This window comes from Gracilinanus agilis, chromosome 2 (assembly GCF_016433145.1).
Source record: "Gracilinanus agilis isolate LMUSP501 chromosome 2, AgileGrace, whole genome shotgun sequence".
In the NCBI taxonomy this organism is placed as follows: domain Eukaryota; kingdom Metazoa; phylum Chordata; class Mammalia; order Didelphimorphia; family Didelphidae; genus Gracilinanus; species Gracilinanus agilis.
The window spans coordinates 389,958,688-389,967,740 of record NC_058131.1 but is presented as its reverse complement, the minus strand read 5'-3'; the positions used below and the strand labels follow the sequence as shown (position 1 = coordinate 389,967,740).

At 45.5% G+C, this 9,053-nt stretch overlaps 1 protein-coding gene across 3 annotated transcripts in view; it reads right to left on the bottom strand.

Annotated features, from left to right (window-relative positions):
• SPARC (secreted protein acidic and cysteine rich) overlaps positions 1–887 on the bottom strand; it is a 31,680-nt gene extending 30,793 nt beyond the window's left edge. For all 3 annotated transcript variants that reach the window (XM_044664482.1, XM_044664483.1, XM_044664486.1), the window contains exon 1: positions 800–887. The gene's annotated coding sequence lies outside the window, so the exon portion shown is untranslated. The remainder of the gene's footprint in view (positions 1–799) is intronic.
• Positions 888–9,053: the final 8,166 nt, after the last annotated feature.

The window sequence follows — 9,053 nt, the reverse complement described above, 5'->3', positions numbered from 1 at the left end:
GGGGGGGGGGGGGAGAAGGAGAGGGGGAGGTGGGTCAGAGCCCTTCCAACCACCCTCCAGCTACATTTTATTTGCCAACCCCCCTTTTTTCGAATCTGAACTAACAGTACCTGTGTGCCCCCACCCCCAACTTCTCTCTAATGGAACAGGCAGCAGAAGCAATTTAGAGCATCAGCTCTGAAGCGCCCGCACATTAGCCGAGCTAGGTCTCAATTCCCAACAAAAGGTGGTGTGTGTGGTACCTAGCTCATCACTCGCGGGTTTCGGGGAAGTCCCTTCTTCCTCTCCGAGTCTCAGTCTCCTCACCCATACCTAATATCTGGGATCCCTCAAAAGTCTACTCGGGCTCGCTCTGCTCTCGGGTTGTGCAATTCATAGAGGAGGGGCAAGGGAGAGTCAAACCCACGGGAGAATGCCCCGAGGTGCAATGCTGGAGAACGGGACCTTTCGGTCGCCCCCACCGCCACCCCCAGCTCCCAACTTCATAAAAGGAAACCTGGTGCGGGCAGGGGCGGGGGAGGGGGGGGCCTTTGGGTGCGGATCTCTGTCGGTTGAAATTCACCAGGCAGTTTTCCTTTCCCCCAAAGTGGCCTCTGGAAGACAGGGGTGCAAGGTGCAGGAGGTGCGCGATGGCCCCGGTCTTCCCAGAAAGTGAAGGGCGCATGGTCCCAGTCGGAGGAGGCGAGTAAGCTGGAAGGTACTGCCTATGCCCTAAGTAGGGAGCCTAGATTCAGTAATGAGGAGTTCCCATATATCAAGGAAGAAATGGGGGGGGGGGGGGTATTTCCCGGGGCCATACCTCAGGGACTGGGTGGCAAAGCAGTGCAGTCAGCAGAGAGCTTCGGCCAGTCTGAAGCTTTGGAGAAATCTGGAGGGTTTAGAAGCGAGCAACAGGAAACCACTTGCAGCGCTGGGCTGGGTCTCTCTTACTCCCTCCTCCTCTCTGCTCCCCTCCCCCCTCCCCAAATCTGTCTCTGTCTCTCAATTCTCTTTCTCTCTCGGCGGTGGGCTGTCCTAACCGGTCTCCCCCCAACTCCGCCCCCTCTCCCTCCCTCCCTCCCTGATCTATTCTGAGCCTGCTGGACTCAGAGCAAAGTTAAACAAAATGAAGGCTCCACAGTTGGGAATTGGGGGTCGCGGGGCGCGGTATGGTTTTTGGGGGGCAGTTTCTACAGGCCAAGAAGACGATTGCTGATATGCGGTGGTATTATCGAGTGACTCAAGGAGGACCCCAGAAGCATCTCCTGAATCACTTCAAGATAGGCAGGCCCTCTCCCTAGAAATTATAACAACTTCAAATCAAGTCTTTGGTAGTCCCCTATTAAATTGCAAATATACCTGGGAAGAACCAGGGGCCAGGATGTCTGTACCGCCGTCCTGGGTCTGACACTAACTTGATATGTGGCACTGGTCCAGTGGCTTCTCTTTTCTGGGCCTCAGGTTATTTATCTGGGTAATGAGAGGGATGGATGAGATGATCTCTAAGGTCCTCTCCACAGCTCTGACAGTCTATGATTCAGCTATTGTCTGGGGTCAGGGATAGGGCTCTGTCTGTGGCTTGGATTAAAGGTTCATTCTGAGATTGGAGTCAGAGCTCAATCTATTCTCCGGGTTTAATGTCCTTCTATGACTGGGATTAGGGGGTCCACATGAGGCTGTGGGGCAGAGGGGATCCCCACCTGAATGCCTTCTGAGAAGACATCATTTTCACTCTCTCATTCTTGACTTATCCAATCAGTGGCAAATCTTGTGGTTTCTACCTATACATCTTCTACATCTTTTCCCTTCTATCTTCTCACACAGCCATTATGCTATTGAACATCCTTGTCATGTCAACTGGACTATTACGATAACCTGATTGGTCTCCTTGTCTCAAGTCTCTTCCCTCTCTAATCCATCCTCCACACAGCTACTAAAGTGATTTTCCTAAAGCATATTTGACCATATTACTCCCTTGTTCAATAAACTCCAGTAGCTCCTCTTACCTTTGGGATTGTTTAAAACCCTTACCATCTGTCTTGGAATCAATACTAAGTATTGGTTCCAAAGCAAGAAAGAGTGGTAAGGGCTAGGCATTGGGGGGTTAAATGACTTGCCCAGGATCACATAGCTAGGATGTATCTGAGGCCAGATTTGAACCTAGGTCTCTATCCACTGAGCCACCTAACTGCCCCCAAACAGAGGAATTTTCATTTAATCCTAAAACTAGGGGCAGCTAGGTGGCTCAGTGCATAGAGAGCCAGGCCTGGAGACCAGAGGTCCTGGGTTCAAATTTGGTCTCAGATAATTCCTAACTGTGTGGCCCTGCACAAGTCCCTTCAATCCCATTGCCTAGCCTTTACCACTTTTCTGCCTTAAAACTAATTCACAGTGTTGATTCTAAAAGATAAGGGTTTAAAAAAAAAGAAAAAGAAAATTCTTCTGGTTTCTAAAACCTTTCAGAACTTGATTTCAATATAAATTTATAAGCTTATTATATATTATTATCTCAATGCTTTTGAACTGGCTGTCCTTCCCCTCCCCACCAACCCGAAATTTATTCCTTCTCCTCTGCCCCTTAGACTCCTAACTTTCTTCAAAGCTCAGTGAAGACATTACCTTCTATAAAAGGTCTTTCCTCATCCCCTCAGCTGCAAGTACCCTCTCCCCAAAGTTATTTTGTATTTACAATTTATTTTGTGTATTGGGAATTTGTGTAGATGTTGTCTCCTTTGACCAAAGGTAAGCCCCCTGAGGGCAGGGAAAGTTCCTTTTTTTGTCTTGGTGTCCCTAACACTTAGCATAGTACCTGGCACTTATAAGGAGATGTTTGATAAGTATTTGCTGATTGATTCTGGGAGGTGTTTGATTTGAGTAGTAGAGTACAGTAGGACATCTCTCTATCCAGCAAAATGAGTACTTACTACCTTTCATTCTAGAACATGGACCATCTGGAAGGGCTCTTAGAATATATAAGGGACCAAAAATGTTACCTAGTCCAAGCTCCTTACTAATGTGGGAATAGCTTCTGCATCATTGCTTACAACATTCATAGAGCTTGTCTGATCACTTGCAGTGAAGGAAGAGTCCTCTACATCTCAATGATATCTCTTCCACTGATGGATGGTTCTGATCAGAGGTTCCTTAAAGTACAATAATCTGGGTTCTAGTCTTGGCTCTACAAGGACTAGAGCTGCCACTAATAAAGTGTGTTACCTTAGGCTGGTCATTTAGACTTTATGGGGGCTTCAGTTTCCTTGTCTATACAATAAGGGTCCCACCTAGATCTGATCTTGAGTCTCTCTGTGAGTCCAAGGTGTGTCTTCCTTAGGATGTCCTCATCTGCCTAAAACAAATATACTGACTGTGCTTTTAGAGTTACTCCCTGAGACCAGGGCTCCAGTGTAGTGGGAGGAGAGAGGGGGCAGGGGGTGGGAGTAGGGGCACATGGGACCAGAGAGGGTCTAGGTATTCTCAAATTACCCAGCCCTTCCCATGATGCAGCATATTTATCCCTGCCAGCATTCACAAACATCTCATTGTTCTTGGGGTCACTTTATTCATTGCTCTTAAAGGGGCAAGCGGCCAACACCGAACTGTGAAACAGGTGAAGTTTGACTTTGGCCCCTTTCTTATAATACTAGCTCACTTTTCTGTAGTGTTCCATGGTTCAAAAACACTTTGCTTCTATTATCTTTTCTTATCCCTCAGTAGAACCCTAGGAAGTGGGCAGGACAGGGATTGTTGTCCTTATGTTAAAGAGGAAGAGGCTGAAGCCAGAGAGATGGAGTTCTTTGTTTAAGGTCACACAGCTAGAAAGACTTGGAATCTAAGTATTCCCAGTGTGATGCTATTTTTTAAAAAACTATTATAGGAGAATAACTCCCTGTTTCACCTCTTCTACAACTCTCAACACCTTCACCCTCAAGGCCTCAGGAGTTCTCCATCACCCACTGGGGACAAGTCTCTCGAGTCCTGCTTCCATCAAGAGTTAGCCTTCTTGTTGTACTCCCCTGCTCACCGATAAATCATTAATGAAGTCCAGTGTGTAATCTCTTTGGATAACACACTTGCTCTTCCACAGAGGCTTTCCAGAATGTCTGTGATGCCTGGAATTCAGAGAGACAGTGAGAGACCCACACAAAATTGTGGGGTCTTTCTATCTTCTCTGTACTTGATCTCTTATATTTGATATTGCCCTCAAAGTATACCTTTCTTAAGAGCAGTCTGTCTGGCTTTTTCCTATCTGTATTCCCAGTGCTTGGCTCATTTGAAGAGTTTTAATAAATGGTTTTTCATTCGTTCATGCATAGACCCCTGGATTCAGCCAGGTGAAGTATAGGTCAAAGTTGGCCTCCCTAGTATGTTTGGTCCTTAGCCAGAGATGGATTTCTAATCCCTGACTCGCTACTATGAGTGTGTTCTTTGCTTCCCTGGGTCTCAGTTTCCCCATTTATAAGAAGGAAATAATTATCCCTGCCCTTCTTGGGCTGTTGTGAGGATCAAATGAATGTAGGAGCAAGGGTATCCTATCTGAGTGTCAGGAGGCAGGGATCTCCTTCTGGCTTTTTTTATGGGGTGAGCTGTATAACCCCAAAGCAAAGTTACTGTTACTGTTCTAGTCTATGGATTTTACTTTTCCTACCCTCTAAGGCCCCTTCCAGTTCTGACAGTCTATGATTTTAGGCTCTAAAACCAGAGCTTTGGATGCCTCCTAGAACATTTTCCTCTAGCAGACCTCCCTCATTTTGGCCTGAGCTGAACAAACTCTGGGGTGGATTGGCTTTGACTCCTCCCGCAGTCCCCTAAGACTGAATTATTGCAGCTGTTGGTCCTCATCCTGTGAACAGACACCATTTTTTCCCCCTGAAACTCCACACATCTGGAATTTTTTTTTAACTGAAGGGGAGTTGTGGAGAGAGAGAAACTTAAAACCCAGCCCTGACAACGTGGCAGCTCTTATGTGTTCCCTGATGTGGCCTGAAAGCCAGACATCTTTCCAGAGCACATCGGCTGGGAGGCGGGTGATTATTGCCACTGCCACCACCACCATCAACGTGGCAGCCTCCACTAGTGACTCAGCAAGCAAACACAACCCAGAAGGAAGTTAGCAGCATTTGGAGGGTCCTCTTCTTGGTTCTGGGGCCCTACTAGTAGATGAACTACCCTCCCTGAGCTGCTCTGTGGAGTGAGACAGACCAGATTTTCCTTTCCCTCTTTGTCTCCTTCCCTCCCCCATTTTCCTGCTGGAGAAAGAAAACAGGCCTGTCTGAATCAGGGCTGGCCCCTTGCAAGACTGAGCAGAGAGGAAAGATCCTCTTTGGTGCACTCAAACTCCCATGTCAGGCTCTCCCCTCTCCCTGGCATCCCTTTTTTCTCTGAGACAGATTTCCTGTTCTCAGAATGTAGGATATTGGAACTAGAAGAAAGCTCAGAACATTAGACATGGAAGGGGTCTTAGCTCATGAGATGCTTGTGAAAGGGACTTTGAAAATGATTTCATCTGTCTTATTTAAAAGAAGAGGAAATTTAGTCTCAGAGAGAAGTGACACACCCATAGTCAGCCACTATTAAACTGCAACTGTCCAGTGAGGGGGTAGCAATGGAAAGAGGAGGATATAAGAATTCCTTTTCTTCCTTTCTTTCTTTCTTTCTTTCTTTCTTTCTTTCTTTCTTTCTTTCTTTCTTTCTTTCTTTCTTTCTTTTTTTAAACTCTTACTTTCTGGTTCTAAGGCAGAAGAGTGGTATGGACTAGGCAATGGGAGTCAAGTGACTTGCCCAGGGTCACACAGCTGGGAAGTGTCTAAGACCAAATTTGAACCCAAGATCTCCTGTCTCTGGACCTGGCTCATAATCCACTGAGCTATCCAGCTGCCCCCAAGAATTCCTTTTCAAAGTGGTCCATGAAAGGACAGCTAGGTAGCACAGTGGATAGAGAGCCAGGCCTGGAAATGGGAGGTCCTGGGTTTAGATTTGGCCTCAGATGCTTCCTAGCTATGTGGATAAATCACTTAACCCCCACTGCCTAGCCCTGATTGTTCTTCTGCCTTAAAATCAATATTTACCTTTCTTTTGATGATTCTAAGGTAGAAGAGTGGTAAGGGCTAGGCAATGGATGTTAAGTGACTTGCCCAGGGTCACAGAGCTAGGAAGTATTGAGGTCAAATTTGAACCCAGGACCTCCCATTTTCAGGCCTGGCTCTCTGTGCCCTGGGCCATCTAGCTGCCCCCAATACTTACTTTTGGTTCTAAAACAAAGTAAGGGTTTAAAAAACAACGAAATAAATAAAGTGGGCCATGAACAGAATGATATTCATAAGCTAGATGGAGGGATGTTGCTAGTAAGAGAGTCCTCACATGGCCTGACAATTAACTACATTTTCTTAACTTGGGAATCACACCAGAGCTCATAATATGGTGACATCAGTTATCATTGACATCTACCAGCTAAGGTTTTGAACTTGATCCTTCTGTCTCTTAGCACTGTGTGATCACTTGCAGCCAAAGTCCTGGGACTGAATTCTTTCTCTGCCTTTCATTAGCTTCCTGACCATAGACAAGTCTTTTCATCTTGATAAGCCTGACTCCTCATTTGAAGTTTATTGGGAGGACAATGCTATGTTAATTTCTATAAAGAAGTTATTACTATTATTATTAGCAACTAAAGTCTTACTGGAAATTAGGACAGCTAGCTGAAATGGAGACCCAGTGGAGAAAATGTGTTTACAGGCGAGGCACCAGAATCGGGGCCCTGAAAGGGGAAAGTGAAGGAGAAGGTGCCAAAAAATGAACTCCGCTGATTTCACAAATAGCCTTGAGATCCCAGCCCACCAGCTGGAATTCATCTGCTTTAGGGCCTATCTGACCCACTGCTGCCCTGACCCACAGGGCAGTAAATCTCCAACTGCCCAGCTGGTGCAGGAGGGACCTGCTGTGATGACATACTCTTTTCTGGGCTCTGTCACAAGAACAAGCCAGTTAGGAGCATATAGGATTCCTCTTCCCTTCTGTCTTTTCTCCTCCACCATTTCTTCTTTCCTCTGATCTCCTCCCACACACCTCCCCCCTTTTTTTAAACCCTTACATTCTGTATTAGAATCAATACAATGTCTTGGTTTCAAGGCAGAACAGCAGTAAGAGCTAGGCAATGGGGGTCAAGTGACTAGCCCAGGATCACACAGCTAGGAAGTGTCTGAGGCCAAATTTGAACCTAGGACCTCCCATCTCTAGGCCTGGCTCTCAATCCATTGAGCTACCCAGCTCCCCTTTTTTCTCCCTCTTCTGTTCCAGCTCTCTTCTCTCCACTCCCCCCTCTTCCATATTTCTTTTCTCCCCTTTTGGCCTTCTCTTCTTTCCCTCTCCTTTTCTTTTCTGATTATTCTTCTATTACTTATTTTTTTATAGTGGGTCTCCCTATCCTGCCCAGGCTAAACTCACAGTGGTCACTCATTCTCCATCCCAGTCTTGATTGGCCTGGGAGGATTAGCCTGATCCTTTTTATGGCCTGGAGTGGTTGGCCCCTCTGTAGGCAGTCTGTTGGTCCTCTGTTCTTGGAGGCTCACCATATTGATGCCAGACTTAATGTGGATACCCCATAGTCTTCTGCCCTTCAGAACTTCTCAGCTTAAGCAATCCCACCAGCCCCTGCCTTGCTAGTAATTGGGACCACAAGCCTAAGTCTATTACATTTCTTGGAGCAGCTCCCTACCCAACCCCTTTCTCCCTCCCTCTAAACAAAGAGCTTCACCTGCTTTACTGAGAATATTTAGGCTGTAACCTCCCTTTTCTCCTGTACCCTACACTTCAAAACTCTCCTCTAAATGTTCTCTTCCCCCTCCCCTCCCTTCTCCCTTTGCTCTAGTTTCCAGAAAGAATTGGCCTTTCTCCTAGTCAAGGCAACTCCTTTACTTATGTTCTTGATCTCATTCTCTCAGAGATTTTAACTCTTTGACCATTCTCTCTCTCTTTCTCTCCCTTCCCCTCTCTCTCCTTTTCTGTCTCTTGTTTCTTTCTCCCTCTGTTTCTCTCTCTGTCTCTGTTTTCTTTCTCCCTGTTTTTTCCTCCTTCTTTCTTCCTCTGTTTCTCTCTGTGTGTTTCTCTATTTCTCTGTCTCTCTCTTCCCCCCCCCCTCCTCTGTTTCTCTCTCATGCACACATAAATCTCTCTTTTCTCTCATCTGTCTTTTTCTTATCTCTCACATTTATCTCTCAGCCCTTTCTCTTATTTCTAATCCCTCTCTCTTTTCTCTCTCATCTGTCTTTCTCTTTTATTTGTTTTTCTCTTATCTCATCCTTCTCTCTCTCATATCTATCTATCTTTCTGTCTGGTATTTCTCCTACAAATGTGCCCAAGACTCTCCCTTCCTTAAACCTACACTTTGGGCCTGTGATACCCACAAACTACTGTATCATTCTAATCTTTTCTCTCTTTCACGGCAAAACTCCTAGAAAAATATATTGGCTACATTCGCTGACTCCATTTCTTCACCTCCCACACAAATCTGGATCCTTTACAATGTGGCTTCCAACTCCATCACTCTAATGAAACTGCTTTTTCCAAGGTTATAATGATATCTCAACTAATAAATCCAGTGGCCTTTCTCAGCCTTCATCCTTCTTGACCTCTGTGCAGTTTTGGACACTACTGACAAGGCAGTGATTTAAACTTCATAAATATTGTTGTTTTTTAAATGGTTTACCTTTCTTTATTTAAGCTGCTGCCCTGTGTTAAATAATACTCTTATGTTGAGTTTACATATCTTTAAATAAACTGCATTTTTAACTTTTCCAAAAAAAAGTCCCTTCTTTGGGACATTCTCCTTAGCTTCCCTGACAATGTTATCTCTTGGATCTCTTCTCAGTTTGCCCATTCTTTTGTCTTTTTTTTTTGGGGGGGGAGATAGTATACAAATAGGGTTAAGTGACTTGTCCAAGGTCGAATAGTTAGTATCTGAGGTCAGATTTAAACTCAAGTCTTCCTGACTCCAGGCCCAGCATTCTATCTACTGTGCCACCCAGCTGCCCCTACTCCTTAGTCTTTTTTGCTGGAATATCACTGATGCCCTGTCTCCTTTG